This window comes from Gadus morhua, chromosome 16 (genome assembly GCF_902167405.1).
Source record: "Gadus morhua chromosome 16, gadMor3.0, whole genome shotgun sequence".
In the NCBI taxonomy this organism is placed as follows: Eukaryota; Metazoa; Chordata; class Actinopteri; order Gadiformes; family Gadidae; genus Gadus; species Gadus morhua.
This window is the reverse complement of record NC_044063.1, coordinates 25706332-25720706: the sequence shown is the minus strand read 5'-3', so window position 1 is coordinate 25720706 and position 14375 is coordinate 25706332. Positions and strand designations below refer to the sequence as shown.

General features: G+C 42.2%; 1 protein-coding gene across 1 annotated transcript in view; it reads right to left on the bottom strand.

Annotated features, from left to right (window-relative positions):
• Positions 1-14375, bottom strand: part of LOC115561663 (SPRY domain-containing SOCS box protein 4) — a 42870-nt gene that overhangs the window by 25854 nt on the left and 2641 nt on the right. The window contains exon 2 of the mRNA XM_030381839.1: positions 5091-5187. The gene's annotated coding sequence lies outside the window, so the exon portion shown is untranslated. The remainder of the gene's footprint in view (positions 1-5090; positions 5188-14375) is intronic.

The following is a 14375-nucleotide window of genomic DNA, read 5'->3' as shown; positions in this document are numbered from 1 at the left end:
CCCCACATGGTGAAATTGAGCTGAGCTGCAATGCCCTCAGCAGAAAGTAAGGAAGATCAACCAGAGGTCAATGGAGACAACAAAGCTACAATACAAGCATACTGTTGCAGTAGAAAATAAACATTTATTCCTACTACTCCAGTCCACTCAATTTACCCAATAGGGTTTAACACTGGGCATCATGGGAATTTTTTTTGGCGATGCTACCAAACCATATTGCAAGGAACCAAAAGTAACGTCTTCCATTACAAATGAATCAATGACCTAAAACCCATACTACTAACATAACAACATCCATTCCAATGCACCAATGCTTCCAAAATGGAGGTTGTTTGGATATAATAGCAACGGCCTATCTATACATATATAAAAAAAAAACTCAATGAGATTTTTGGATAAGTCGTCTTTATGAAGGCATAACATCTATATCAACTATAAGATAAGATCACAAAAAGGTTCTAGATTCAGCCTCGATTGTACCTCCCCCCCATCGACTTGCCATCCCCCTTCGCGTGATTACTCCCCTCTCATCTTTCTCCCCGGGGAGAGGACAAGAGCTCCTATTGCATGCCTCCTCACTCCTTCCATCCTCGCTCACTACTTTACCCAGAGCCTTACGCTGTGCACAGTCTCGCCATTAAGCTCCAAGTGTTAAGCCCTGCATCTCGACTTCAGCAGAAAAACCGAGGCTAAAGCTTCCACTGAATGGAAACAAAATGCACACTCACCACATTCCTAATAGATTCAGGTAGACTTCAAGAGAGCCTTCCCACCCACCGCAGCGAGAGCTGCCGCATGCCTGCCTGCCTTGTTTCGGCCTGGCCTGGTGTTTTCATAGGGCATCATAGGGTAGCTGGAAACCGAATGACCTTAGGGGGTGGGGGCGGAGGGTCAGAGTGTTCGTGCCTGCGTGTGTGTGGACACTGCACTTAGCATGGAAAGCAGAGAAGGCATTTGATTGATGAACAGTGAATGAATGATTTAGAGAAGCCGTCGTTGACTCCAGCAGCAGGAAGTAGATATATAAAAGCCACTTAAGCGAATGATTGCAGGCCGACAGTGTGTGCCCGGGGGGGGGGGGGGCGGGGGGAGAAACTGAACAGCAGGGAATGGGGAATTAGAGCAATGGAATTAAAATTGCAAATACCGCCGACATAGCTTGAACCTCCTGCAAATAAATGTAACTGAACTGTAGAGCCTTTGCCCTTTAAAAAAAAAAGGAAAGAACGGGCTGAGCCTAGGCTTGGCCGGTACTAGGATATACTGACTGTATACACACCGTCAAAAATAAAGACTCCTCTTTTTAATATTTTAATGTCCGACATCTGGATCAATGGTTTCATCCATCTATAAATCCATCTTTTTATGTGTTATTTATTTTGACCGAATGTAAAATAATAGTCCAATATAAAGTCTTTGCCGTTGCATCCTTGTTGAGACAATAGGTTTGTTCGGCAACATTTAGTGGCCGAAAATTATAAAACTTGTAGCCTTGAAGCCCGCCCTGATAGCCAACCTAAAATGCAATTAACCCGGACACGTCTCAAAATGTCCCCAATGGACGGAATATTTAAATAGCAGTTTTAGCAGTCCCATTACTTCAACAGTAAAGAACAGTGGCGCTTCGGTTCAAGTGTAACGCACATAGGAGGCACAATTAAGAAAAAAAATACAGGTTTAACAGGCTTTCCATGGACCGTACACAATACACTTTACAGGTTCAACTGACCTTCCATAGACCTTATATAATACATTTTAACCTGGCTTTCCCTAGGTGAAACTCTCCCGTCTTTAATTCAACAGAGTTTTGGATCGAATGTATGGAAGAAGGGTGATTATTTCTTAGCTATTCATTATTTGATGGGCCCAGTATTTAAACCCAGCAAGACTTTTGTCAACTACACATTTCACGGTTGGCAGCAGCATTGTAGGCTAGGCAACATCATACATGTTACAAGATCTTCTACCACAAGCAGTTCAGCTTAAAGTTGAGTAATCATTGTATTATTTACAAATTACCTGGTGAAATGTCAGCCAGGTATGAAAAAGTAGATGCCGCCCAAGCCTAGCTGGGCTTTTCGTTCACACAAGTGGGGATCAAAGGGTCTGAGCAGACTGAAGAGATGGCGTGGGACTGGGCTCGGCTGTGGAGAGACCATTTGTCCAAACGACTTCCTTCCCCATAGACAGTCGTGCTCACAGGCCGATGGCTTTTGTGCCGCCTCCACATCTTTATTTACACAGGGGCCAAACGTGCCTACCACCTCATCGAGGTAGCAGCCAGAGCCCAGTTCAAAGCCAGACGTTGCCTATTTACATTGGAAAAGATGTGCGTGCGTGCGTGCCTCTCCCCAATCCGCATGCATTCGTTTTGCAAATTTACCATTGGGGGGGGAACTGTATACTTTGAATGAATGATTGCCATGGTTTATTTGTAGAAATCCTGCCTCATTCTTTTGCAAATACTGCTGGTCCAACACCATATTATTGGTCCCAAGGTACTAGGGGTGTAACGATACATGTATTCGTATTGAACTAAATCGGTACGGACGTCACGGTTCGGTGCATGGATTTACACGGAGAATACACAGTATAAAATTAAATAAAACTGGCGTGTGAATTAATCAATGATGCGGAACTAATGTTAGGTACGCGAGTTCTTCAGGGACAACTAAACTGCAACCCCCGCCCACTTTTGGCGTTTCCTCCGCCAAAAGTGGGTGTGATCTGAACTGAGCCGTATTGAGCCGTACTCATCTCGCAGTACTCCTCCGTTGGTGTACTGAGATGCCTGAAAGGGTGCCGGCAAGTTCGAGCTACACGCGCCATCCATTGATTGGTCAACAAAATCGCACTTCTGTGCGACAGGGTGATAATAACAAACACATTATCCGCGAGGTATTTCTGGACAACGGCGAAACCTTCGTTTATTGAAGAAAATGGATGGATGATATGTATGGTACACTTGGAATGTATGGTACACTTTCACTTCCTTTCTAATTTGAAAATTGCACTTTTGAGACTTGATATAGTTTTGTTTACAGCTCAAGTTTAAACAGTCCAATTTACAAGTTTGCACTTAAAACCTGTAGTTTAATATCAGATTATTCATTATTTAAGAGCAGATGGAATCTAATCGAATCGTGATTAATCGATTCAGAACCATATGAATCGAAATTGAATCGATTTAGGAAATTGGCCACGATACCCAGCCCTAAGTGAAAATGCTCCATTTTAATTCTGTGTACTTTGCACTTTCATAAGTAAGACAGGGTGCATTTTCAGTTTTAAATTTTGTTGTTTTGTACAAGTTATGGCTGGAGTCTGGAGATGATGCGGGGTACTTATTGTTTACATCTTAAATTACACATTTCAGGCTGTTGCAGCTAGCTCAGGGGAGAGACTGTATGACAGTAGTTGGTACAACGTGAGACATGCAAAATAAAAAGAATTGCCTTCTGCATTTTTGCTTTTTCTTTTCCCTTCATTGTACCGAATCGTGTTGTCTGAACCGAGGTATGAACCGAACCGTGACTGCCACTATTTGTAATGCAATGACAGACTCCGAGTCTTGTCCCAGTGCTGGTGGTAAACAACTATGGCAGATAAAGTGATGTGGGATTAGTTAAACATCCAATGCAAATTCCAGTGTGCTTGCGTTCATGGTGTATGATTTTATATCCTCCTCACGGCATCTGGTAGGCCTAGTCACCAAGTGTCTCCCTGTTGAATTTAAGGGAGTATGGAATATTGGCAGGCGATTGAGTCGACTAGTTCTGATCTGACTCACATCTGCGTGACGTTCTTATAAGAATGCAACAGAACTCTCACCCTTTCATTCCATGACAGCAGTGGCCACATTGCACACTGAAGTGATTACACCGAGGATAACAATAAGAACCATTATAAAGACAGAGACCATTCAAGCCTTCATACAAAAGCAGAGTAAGGTCCGTCTTCATTTTGGTCACTGAAGTACCCATGCATTGATTTTTTTATACTTGGACAGGATACACTGGATACTACAAATACGAAAGGGAAACCTCACCTCCTTGACAAAGGAACTAACTTTTTTCTTGCATGCAGAGAGAATGTTTGTGTTCGCATGGCTTCCATACTCCTTCATTCAGCAACACGGTAATATAACGCTGTAATATTTTAGCTGAGTAGGTCAAATGGAAATGCAACAGGGCCACGTCCCCCCCCCCCCCCCCCCGTCAACAACTTAGCGCAGGGGGGCCCATTAGTACCTATAGTATAGGGGCCCAGGACTTGGTGCTACGGCCCTGCAACAGGGCTCTCTGGGGCTTCCTTACATGGATCAGAGGACGTTTCTGCAAGGTAAACCACGGGCAACGGCCTAGCAAGTCAATCAGAGTTGCTAGAAGTAGGCAATCAAAAATAAATAAGTTTAAATTAAGTCCCCTACCGTTCATTCTATTGCAATTCTAGGACTTCACAAAAGTACCACACAGAAAACAGTTTTGCAACAGGAAGTGAAGAGAGCAGATATCAATGTAAAATGTTTGTACGCCTGCTTTGCACACTGTGGCAGTTGGTCGTTACCCTCAATATCCTCTTCATTCTTTCACAACTACCGAGCAACGCATCAGATTTCCATATCTTACGACGGGGTTCGTAAAAAAATGAGTGACCCGTTGTATGAAATCCCAACCGGGTCTCTGCAAGCCCACAGGCTCATATTGGGGTTTGAGCCTAGTTTAAATAATCAGCAGCAACCCGTGTATCTATTTTCCTGTACCTGCAGGCAAGGCCAAACAAATAAGCTCACGTTTCATCCAGAACCTGAGTTTTTACAATCGTCGAACAAGGCCTCCTGATGACGTCAGCAAGTCCCCAACTATCAAGTGTTTCCCCATTCTAGCATTATCATTTCATGTCATTTGTGAGGATGAAAAAGCAGACCAGTACAATCCTACTCCTCTTGTAGTCCCTACTGGGTTACAAAGCTGTGTGATCTGCCATACAAATGTCATTCAAATAATAAGTAAGACAAGACAATGGCGGCAGTGTTGAAGTCTGAAATGAATAGTGAATGGGCCGGGTTAACAGGAAGACTGGGAGCTAACCTGTTATTCCATTTGAAAGCCAGTGTACAGAGAAATCCACATCGCTGCCAAATCCACGGGGCGATAGGTCGTACAGGGTGAACAGTCTGCGCACTTTCTGTGGAGAGGAAATAGAAAAATATAAGGTATAGGTCAATAGGTCAATGTTCAAAAAAGATGTATAAGCAGCATGGAAGATATATTGAAATTACTATGCAGTTCCACCATATTTGCAATGTGGTGGAACACTATAATGAGTTGTATCGAGCATAATGAATGCTCAATCACCACAAAAGTTCAACACAAAATAAAACCTCTTCCTCTACAGCCATTTCTGCAAAAATGACGATAACAAAGAAGCACCATTGTGAACACTTTGTATAAGGACACATACACACCCTAAGCAACTTTAAAAAATGTCTAGGAAAAGAGTGCATCTTTTTGGTCTACACCCCAGTCTGGTTGTGGCTTTTTGAAAACGCACAACAAATGTTCAATACTGTATTAATCCCTGAGGGGGGATTTGTTCATTACAGCAGCTGTAAGAACAAACCCTGTGGGTGGGGTATAAGTGCAGACAACAGTGTTTATTCAAAGCTTGGTAGAAATACAAACTTTGAAACACTGAAAGAACCATGGGAAGAGACACGTTTACAAGAACATGGTAAACAAAAATTGGTTACTTTGGGTTAATTAAAGAGGGGTGATGAAGGGAGTTGTTGATTGATTAACAAGCAATGAGGGACATGGAAAGATTAGCATGCTGGGGATTTCTCTGCAACAAAAGCCATAGATGTGGTCATGACAGCAGAACATATTGACAAATGTACCAATGTAATAAAATATTCCAGTCCCTCTTCAGACGCTTCAAAACAGAGTTGGCTTATCTTCTGAAAGAATAATATACCTTGGTTGCATACAATTATGATGGAAATTCCATATCAATACAGTCTCAAAACATGTCTTGTTATAGGTCATAATTCATTGCTAGTCTATTCGTGTACATTGGAGTTTAAAGTAATGATCCAAAGCCATAACAGAAATGTGCCAATGGAGGGAAATGTATGTAAATTTGTACTGTTTTACCCCTCTGAAACATCTTCTGGCTCACTGTAGGATAGCTATCTGAATGAATGAGCTTTACAAAGGGGCTCCTAAGTGAGCCACCACAAGGCCAGTTGACAAAGATTTCACCTTTCCTTGATAGAAGACTTCGAGGACTTCAACCACATGCTGTGTATCCAGATGTTGACGAACCAGAACTCTGTGCCACGCCCATGAAGTCAACACTGAGCATCATGACGCACCAGCAGGAACTCTCGCTTAGGCCTCAACAGCTATAAAGAACCAATCAGTAGCAGGGGAATGCAGTTTGGCTGCTTGGTGTCAGAACTCAGTGAGCAGAGGGCTGGGTCAGCTCAACAGAAAAAATAGCCATCTAGGAGGCTGAGAATGAGGAATTGTACATTTTTGGCATTTCATTAATGAGACAGATAGAATACTTGGAATAGTTGGAGAAAGAACAATATACCGATTTTAGAATAGAATATTGTTAGGGGGAATGTTCCCTTCAAAAAAGAGCTGCAGAGAGCTAAAGCACTGCCATCAGCATATCCAGTACATCATAATGGATAAGCAAATGTGACCAGCCAAACCAATGAGCATAAATATAATGCTGTTCTGTTCTGTTTGGATCACTCAATGCCCCAGTGGTAGCAAAGCATACAGCTGACAATTAGTTTGAATTTGTACAGATTGGTACTTTTTCAGAGCTGTGTTAATAAGCAGGCGCCGTAAGCCGTGTGGATAAAAATAAAGCAAACCCAGATATGACCTTAACAGCTATTTATATTGTTCTCCGGTGAGCCTTGGGAATTACAGCCATTTAGTGTGGAGATATGACATTTCTCAGGCTGTGTGCATGTCAGTGTGTGGTGTACATGTTTGCCTTTGCCTCAGGTCAGTGGTCGCATTACTGATTGGCGGAGAGGGTCACCTTAACTAAATCATGCCCGGAGGGCGCCATGCCGCTTGGCCCTTGACTGGTCAAAGAATTTATCGAAGGGAGCCCTTCAAAGCAGACCTCAGCTGCGGTGTTCGTGATGGTGTGCAGTGCACCAAACTTTCAAAACCAGAGTTTGATCTGTAAAACTCCAGTTTGCATCTTGGTGTCCTCCCTGCTCATTTTATTGCTGATGGTCGTGTTTTCATTAAAGGCCCCCACATGCTTAAAAACATTTAACAAAAATAAACATGTGCGTTTGTACTAAAATGAAGCGCCATCGGGCTGCCATTGTTTTTATAAAAGAAATGACAGGTATTTGCAAATATTTGGCATTTGTAAAATATGGCCATGATGTTCCCCTCCTTACCATCGTCATTCTCCATGTCGATTCCAAAAGAATGATCGTACCCAGAGATGTCACAGAGAGAAGGAGAATTGATATACCCTTAATCTACGAAAAGTGAGGAAAGCTGGTGGCAAGTAAGCAAGTCTTTCACATCCTGAAATGGTGTAGATTAAAAATGATGTGTCGTCTTAAGTGATGACTAAAATGAATGTCTGAAGGGGACTTACTTATTGTAACTCATTTTGGATAAAAGCATCAGCTGTGTATTTTATCAGCTGTAGAATGCGGTTTGCACCGTCTCACCCCAATACAACTTATACCTCCCAATCTCTACATCCTTTGGACCATTAGAGTCAGATCTCCATTAGTCCTGGCCGAGTAGGACTACCCGGGATCATTACTTTGTGTTACTAAAGTATAGCCAGAGCCCTTGGTGTCGCTCCCCTTCCCATCTATTAATTCTGTATGCAGCTCCAGTAGAAAGGGCAAAAGGGGCAACGGAAATACAATGTAGCAATTGCACACATGGCCCTCCAGACATGGTGTTAGACAGCTGACTAGAGGGCGGGAGGCCACGTTAATAAACAGAAAAACATTGCTGAAGCCTTACGTCACCATGATCCCCTCAACAACACACACATGGACAGGTTGCTTGGTCTACATAGTATACATTGCTTCTGAATTCACAAATGCAGTCAACAAGAAACTACGTTTGTTAACTTTAACCTCTTCCCACACTCCTCTAAACTGAGGTACGTACGAGTTGCAAGTCGTTACGTTACAAAATGAAATGGCTAAGAAGGCCATTATTTTTCATATTTCCTTTGTTAAAACTCAAAGTAGCAGCCGATTATCAGAGTGAGAAAGCGACATTAAATAAATAAGTTGAAAAATTGCTGAATCCTGCTGGATGTAGGCCAATGCATGCCCCAAAAGACACAAGGCCTATTTGGATGACTTGTTACCCAAGCAAATGGTGCCAGTTCACCTAGGCAGCTAAATCACATCATGTCAAAAAAGGGCCTTGTGTGTAAAAATAGAAAGCAAGTACATTAGCACCATCATATTGTAAATTTGATATTTTATTGGTCGCTTTGCTCAACCAGTTGACTGCCTTCTAAAAATGCTGAATTGTATTTTATTACAGCACTGCGCTTCTGTTATAGCAACAGAACTGTCTTGCTCTGCAGCAAGATCAATTTGTCAGTTGAACTGAAAAAATCCCTGAACTCAGAGGGTTGGGCCAACTGCCAGCTACATGGGAACATCAACCAAGATAAAGAACCCAGTTATATGGCCCTAGATTAAGGTAAATTAGAGTTACGATCGTGTGGCGGGAAACCGGCTAGTGTGAATGAAGATCATTAGATCATGCAGCAGAGGTAGGCCGGTCGGGCCAGCATGCAACAAAGCTGTGAAATCAATTGCCACTAGGGCGGGCGGGCGGGCGGGCGGGCGGGCGGGCGGGCACACACACACACACACCCCCGTCCCCGCCCTAGACCTCCAAATTGTCACCCCCAATTTGGCAGGTTCACTTTACTCTATAATTAGCAGACACTACCGCAGCTAAAATACAACACTGCTCGGCGACCTCAACCTTGTCCAGCCTCGTCTACTCCTTCCTAAACAGCTTCAATAAAAGCATTTTCTTCATACAATTATGTTCCACTGGTGTAGTGGTATTCACTATTTTCTCAGGAGAGCCGCACTGACAGGACAAAGTCAGCAGGAGAGACATATTTACTGCAAAGTATCAAAACCTATAAATCCAGTCATACATAAGTATGCCTGCTTATTAATATGTCATCCCTGAAGCAGTGATTCCCACAGAATTTTGTGAAACTGTCGAGGGAACCCAGTCCTTAGGGGGGTCCGGGAACATGCTCCCCCGGAAGAAATGTTGGTACCTTTTAACCTAGAATGCATCAATCTGGTGCACTTTGAGAGGAAAATTAAGACTTGTGTGACTGTACTATTTTCTGGAATAATGTGGAGACACTGGGCCACATAACATGAAAGCTATTGAAGAATAAGTTATTACTTTTTACAGGGTTCATACACTTTTGGACCAATGGATTTCCATGACTTTTCCATGACTTTTCCATGACTTTAAACCAAATTTCCATGACCAAACATTTTGTGAAATCTCGGTGTTAACGTGCAAAAGTGATAAAATGTAGTATTAAAACTAACAATGGGAATTCGGAGGCATACTGTATACATTAAATGACACAAAATTGAGAGACAATAGTTTGATTTAAAGAATGAACATTTATAAATATACTGGTTGCATTCACAGCACTGACATCAATAAGAGCTTTAGTATGCAGAAGCATCCAGCTAGTGCAAACATTGATTTCCCTTTTCTAGTGCAAAATGTAACGGAACAGTTGGCAACTAACTCTTTGACCATTAATCAACCAAAACAATTTCACATTTAAACAGCTTTATAAAACACGATGTATTTTGTCTCAACTTCGGCGCCATCACATAGCCTCACATGTAAATCCATCTGTTTGGACTGTAAATAACTATTCAGGCTTTTGTCGAAGAGAATGACGTATGCCCTTTGCTTCATTACGTTGGACAACGTCAGACTCCTGAAGTGGGGAGCGAGACCGAAAGAGCAGAGGAACGAGCATTTGCTTTCGCCACAAGCAAACTGTGTTGCTATCTGGCTATCGGGGAACATTCTTTGAAAGAGCAGGCTAGCATCTTCAGATGACTTAAACGAATAATGCGAATTAGCCACCTTCAGTGCCCACATTACCTCCGCAGTAGACCAAAGAGAGAGACGTGCTGTTTGCCGTGGCAGTTGCCCTGGCTGTGGTGGTGAGAAAGCCGGTGCTGCTCCGCTAGCAGCAGCGCTCTGGTGTTTAGCGCCTTTCGCATGGCTCGTTAATGCCGCCTCTCCCATGTTAGATATGTCAAACGTTTTGTCACCACATAACCTACATTTAGCTCGGCCCGGGTCTTTGTCGGATGAAACCCATGACATATATTTCTCATTTCGCAACTAAGCATTGTTGAACCTACACTTCCCTGGCATTTTGAATAATTTTGGCTTCCCTCAGATACTGTTGCTATGGCCAACAAACGTTTCAGTTGCGTATGTTTTAGTTTCAGCGCGTGCCTGTTTATACTTTGAGCGTATTTCATTTAAAGGCATATTCATGATTTAAAACTCAGCGTAAATGAACGACAAGAAAATATGAATAAAAAAAATGTCCATGACTTTTCCAAAACTTTTGGGACTTTATTTTTTTCAAGCACTTTTCCAGGCCTGGAAATAACCATTTTAAAATTCCATGACTTTTCCAGGTTTTTCATGACCGTACGAACCCTGTTTTTATTAAAATATTTGTAAAAAAGAAAAAATCCCCACAGTAGCCCAACCCATCCAAGAGCACATTCTTTCGTTATGCAGGAAAACCGCCAATCTGGCAACCCCATTGTCAGTCATCATAGGGTGGAGCAAGTTTAAATATATTTTCTTGTCTAGGCTATATTTTCACCTTGTAATGCCGCTGATGATTTATTTTTTGATTAATTGTTTATAAGAGAGCAGCCACATTTGTTTTGTAACAAGTTTTATGGTATATATCTGCTTGTTTTGCTCTTCTTTTTTTAAATCTGTATTCACTGCATGATCATATCATTACTTCCATATAGTCCACAATCATGCATCAACATTTAAAATGTTTTTTTTGTTATATATGCAACATGGGCTTACAAATTATAATTACATATGTCCCATCTTAAAACACTTTCAGAAACTCTTTCAAAAACATATTTGCATTTGCTTTATTCAGATTTGACTAAACGCATAATGGCTACTTCTAGGCCCGATTTTGGGATAAAAATAGCAAACCAATAGACTCGGTCTGCACAACTTAAATATTGATGAACGACCACACTAATTAGGAGAAATGAAGCGGTATCAAAATGCTAACTTGACTTTATAGGGCCCACAATAAATGAATAAAATGGGCACTACCGTACATATCAACTCAAGTAAATGGCAATTTCGTAAAAGGTTTAGGTTACAGGCCATTTTAAGAAACCCTCAATTAACGACGCAGCCGGATGAGTGGGACTTAAGAGGCAAATTCCAATCTCAGCCTGCTTCTGCACTATCATCGGCCCCCTCTCTGTTATTGATCACAATAGCCCTTCTTCCCAGCCACTCAGTCCCTGTGTCCCACTTATCCTCTACAACCAGAGCTTATCCCCCTCAATCGTTTTTTGTGTCCCATTTCAATGCATTTCAATGCAGAAACCAGTGGTTGGTTTGCATCTAGCAGCCTCTGGCATCGCAATTATGGGGACAGCAAAGTGAAGGGCACGGCAACACACGACGCACACGTCCATATAAAACACTACTGGGCTCCTCTGCACAAAGACACTTTACAGAGTACCCAAGTACTAAAACCAAACAGCAATAGCAGGTGGTTGAACCAGGTGATATCTCTCACTATAGGGATAGAAGACACCTCCTAGGTCTCACTACTCTGATGTGTGTCAAACATGACATGGCCATGAAAGATGAGTAGTAGAATATTGCCCATTTACAATATCAGAAGAACCATTACCATCTGAAAGCAGACGGCAGCCCAATGCTGAACAATATACAGGGAGCACCTTGCATGCAGATGTATAGTGTGTTGTGTGGGTGGAAGGTGCCTTTACTTAGTCTGTCTCCCGCTCCACTAGTGCCGCACAATTTGGTGAAAAAATCATATTGCGATAATTGTGGACAATATTGCGATTGCGATATAATAAACAAAAGGTGTCATGAGTAAACTTGCTTGGTTATCAAGGAAAATGCATACAGATTACCGATAATTTTATTCTCAACTCATACAAACTTAACTAGCATAAAAAATACAAAAACTAAAAAATGTGTACAGTACCGGTCAAAATTAAAATATTTTACAGAATTAGATAAATATATATTATTTTCAATATAAAGGCATTTCTGCTGTGCAAACTTGTTAGGTTTTCTCAATAGTACAACTAAATAAACTAAATAAGAGAATGCATACAATTATTTATTTCTTTATTTTTAATTAAATGGCAGCCTTCTGCGGTTATACAATCGCAAAGGCTGATATCACGATTGTGATTCGATTAATCGTGCAGCACTACGCTCCACCTCCCCCTCATCTGCAGACGACGCAAAGAACTGACACACATATGCTTGCGTCACTCCTCATGCATCACTCCATCGCACCATGAGACAGCTAAGGCATATGTATTCAGTTAACTATTCTGTTTAAAATAAATACCACAAAGCCATGGCTGCAGGATAGAAAGGGGAATGTGGAGAGCACATTAGGAACCCTCTTTAATGGAGCAAGATTGGAATCAAGCACAATCAATACTCAGGCCACTGATGTAGAACCAATGAAGTTTAGACCACACCCACCCACAGCAGTAAATCCAAATGACATTGAACAAATTATATTGTGCGTGTTGGCCCTAGAGAACAAGCAATTTAATTTGAACATAGTGTGAATGGGTAGAACACCATCCAGTAAGCGAAATATAACTTCCAATTTTGGGAATCTACGAGCACTATGAAAATACAACCAAAACGACAAGAAAGTAATTAGCTTAAAGATGCGGATGGTTGCAGGACCACGTCTATTTTGACCTCTATTCCAAGGTTTCCCTCAGCAAATTCAGCCGCTAACAGCAGATAAGTTTAGCTGCCTCAAACACTCATTATATTATATGTAATTTAAACACTCACAACACTAACTGTAACAACACATAAAGCAGATGAAAGGGTTGTTAAATGTTTGTGAAAATACTTCTAGGCCATTACTAGTTGAAGACGTAACATTGAGGTTCGGCACCACCGTGCCCTATTGAGGTGAACCAGGAGTTGATTCCACACCCTGAATGTGTACACGTTCTGACAAGTTCTCAAAATCCAGATACCTATTAAGTGGTGGAACAAAAACATGAGTTGGCGTTAAAGAAAAGAAAAACCTGATGGAGCACAATTTACTCCATCAGTGTTGTCAATAAAAGCCATAGCATCGCCCAGCCCCTGAACAAATCGTCAAAGAGCAAGCGGACATGGGAGGGCCGCATTAAGGGGAGTGCTACTTCTTTTTCCTCTCAAGTTGTTTGAATCCAATACGGTGTGAACCACAAGGGCAGCGTTGGCCTTCCCACAAAAACAGCCTGCTCGTCCACTGACGTCCGGGCATGGCCCCGCTCTGTCAGAAAGAGCCCTTAATGGGATTTCACAACCTTAACACATTGTCCGGACTCAGCACCACTCGCACACTTGCTACAGCGCTCCACTGCCGAACAGCCTCGTGGGCGTGTTTTGGTTTGTGTGTGCCTGTTTGGCATCAGGGAGGGGTGGGGAATGACCGGGTGAGGTGTGTAGGAGGGAGTACACCAACTTCTCCATGTACAACTCCTGCTAAGTAAAGTCTTAAGGCTGGCCGACAAACACAGCAGTGGGAGGGATCGAGAACGTGTGCATGAGCAAATTTATTCAATGGTAAGGTGGCCTGTTTTGTTCACAAATATGAAACAGAAAGATGACATTAGACTAGAGCCCTGTTTTCTGTACTTCATTGTGTTGCTGCACTTTTTTTTTCATTACTCACTTGTCTCCAACTTTAGCCAAATCCTTACGGCGACGCTAGATAAATGGCTACTGATGAGTGAGACTGAAAGAAAAGACAACGACAGTGCCAGACGTGGGCGAGAGAAAATATGAAGAGCGAGGGAAGCACAAGCAGCATCATCATGCACTTATGTGTCACACATTGTACGTTGGCGATGGTATGATTGCTGCTTGACACAGGTGGTAGTGAACGGGGAGGAACTCCGCCATCATCCTAAATCTCCCAAGAAATTCTGGTGACAGTTGATGCCAGGGTAATGAGCACCGCAACACACAGGATTTCCTCTTGGGCTGGAGCCT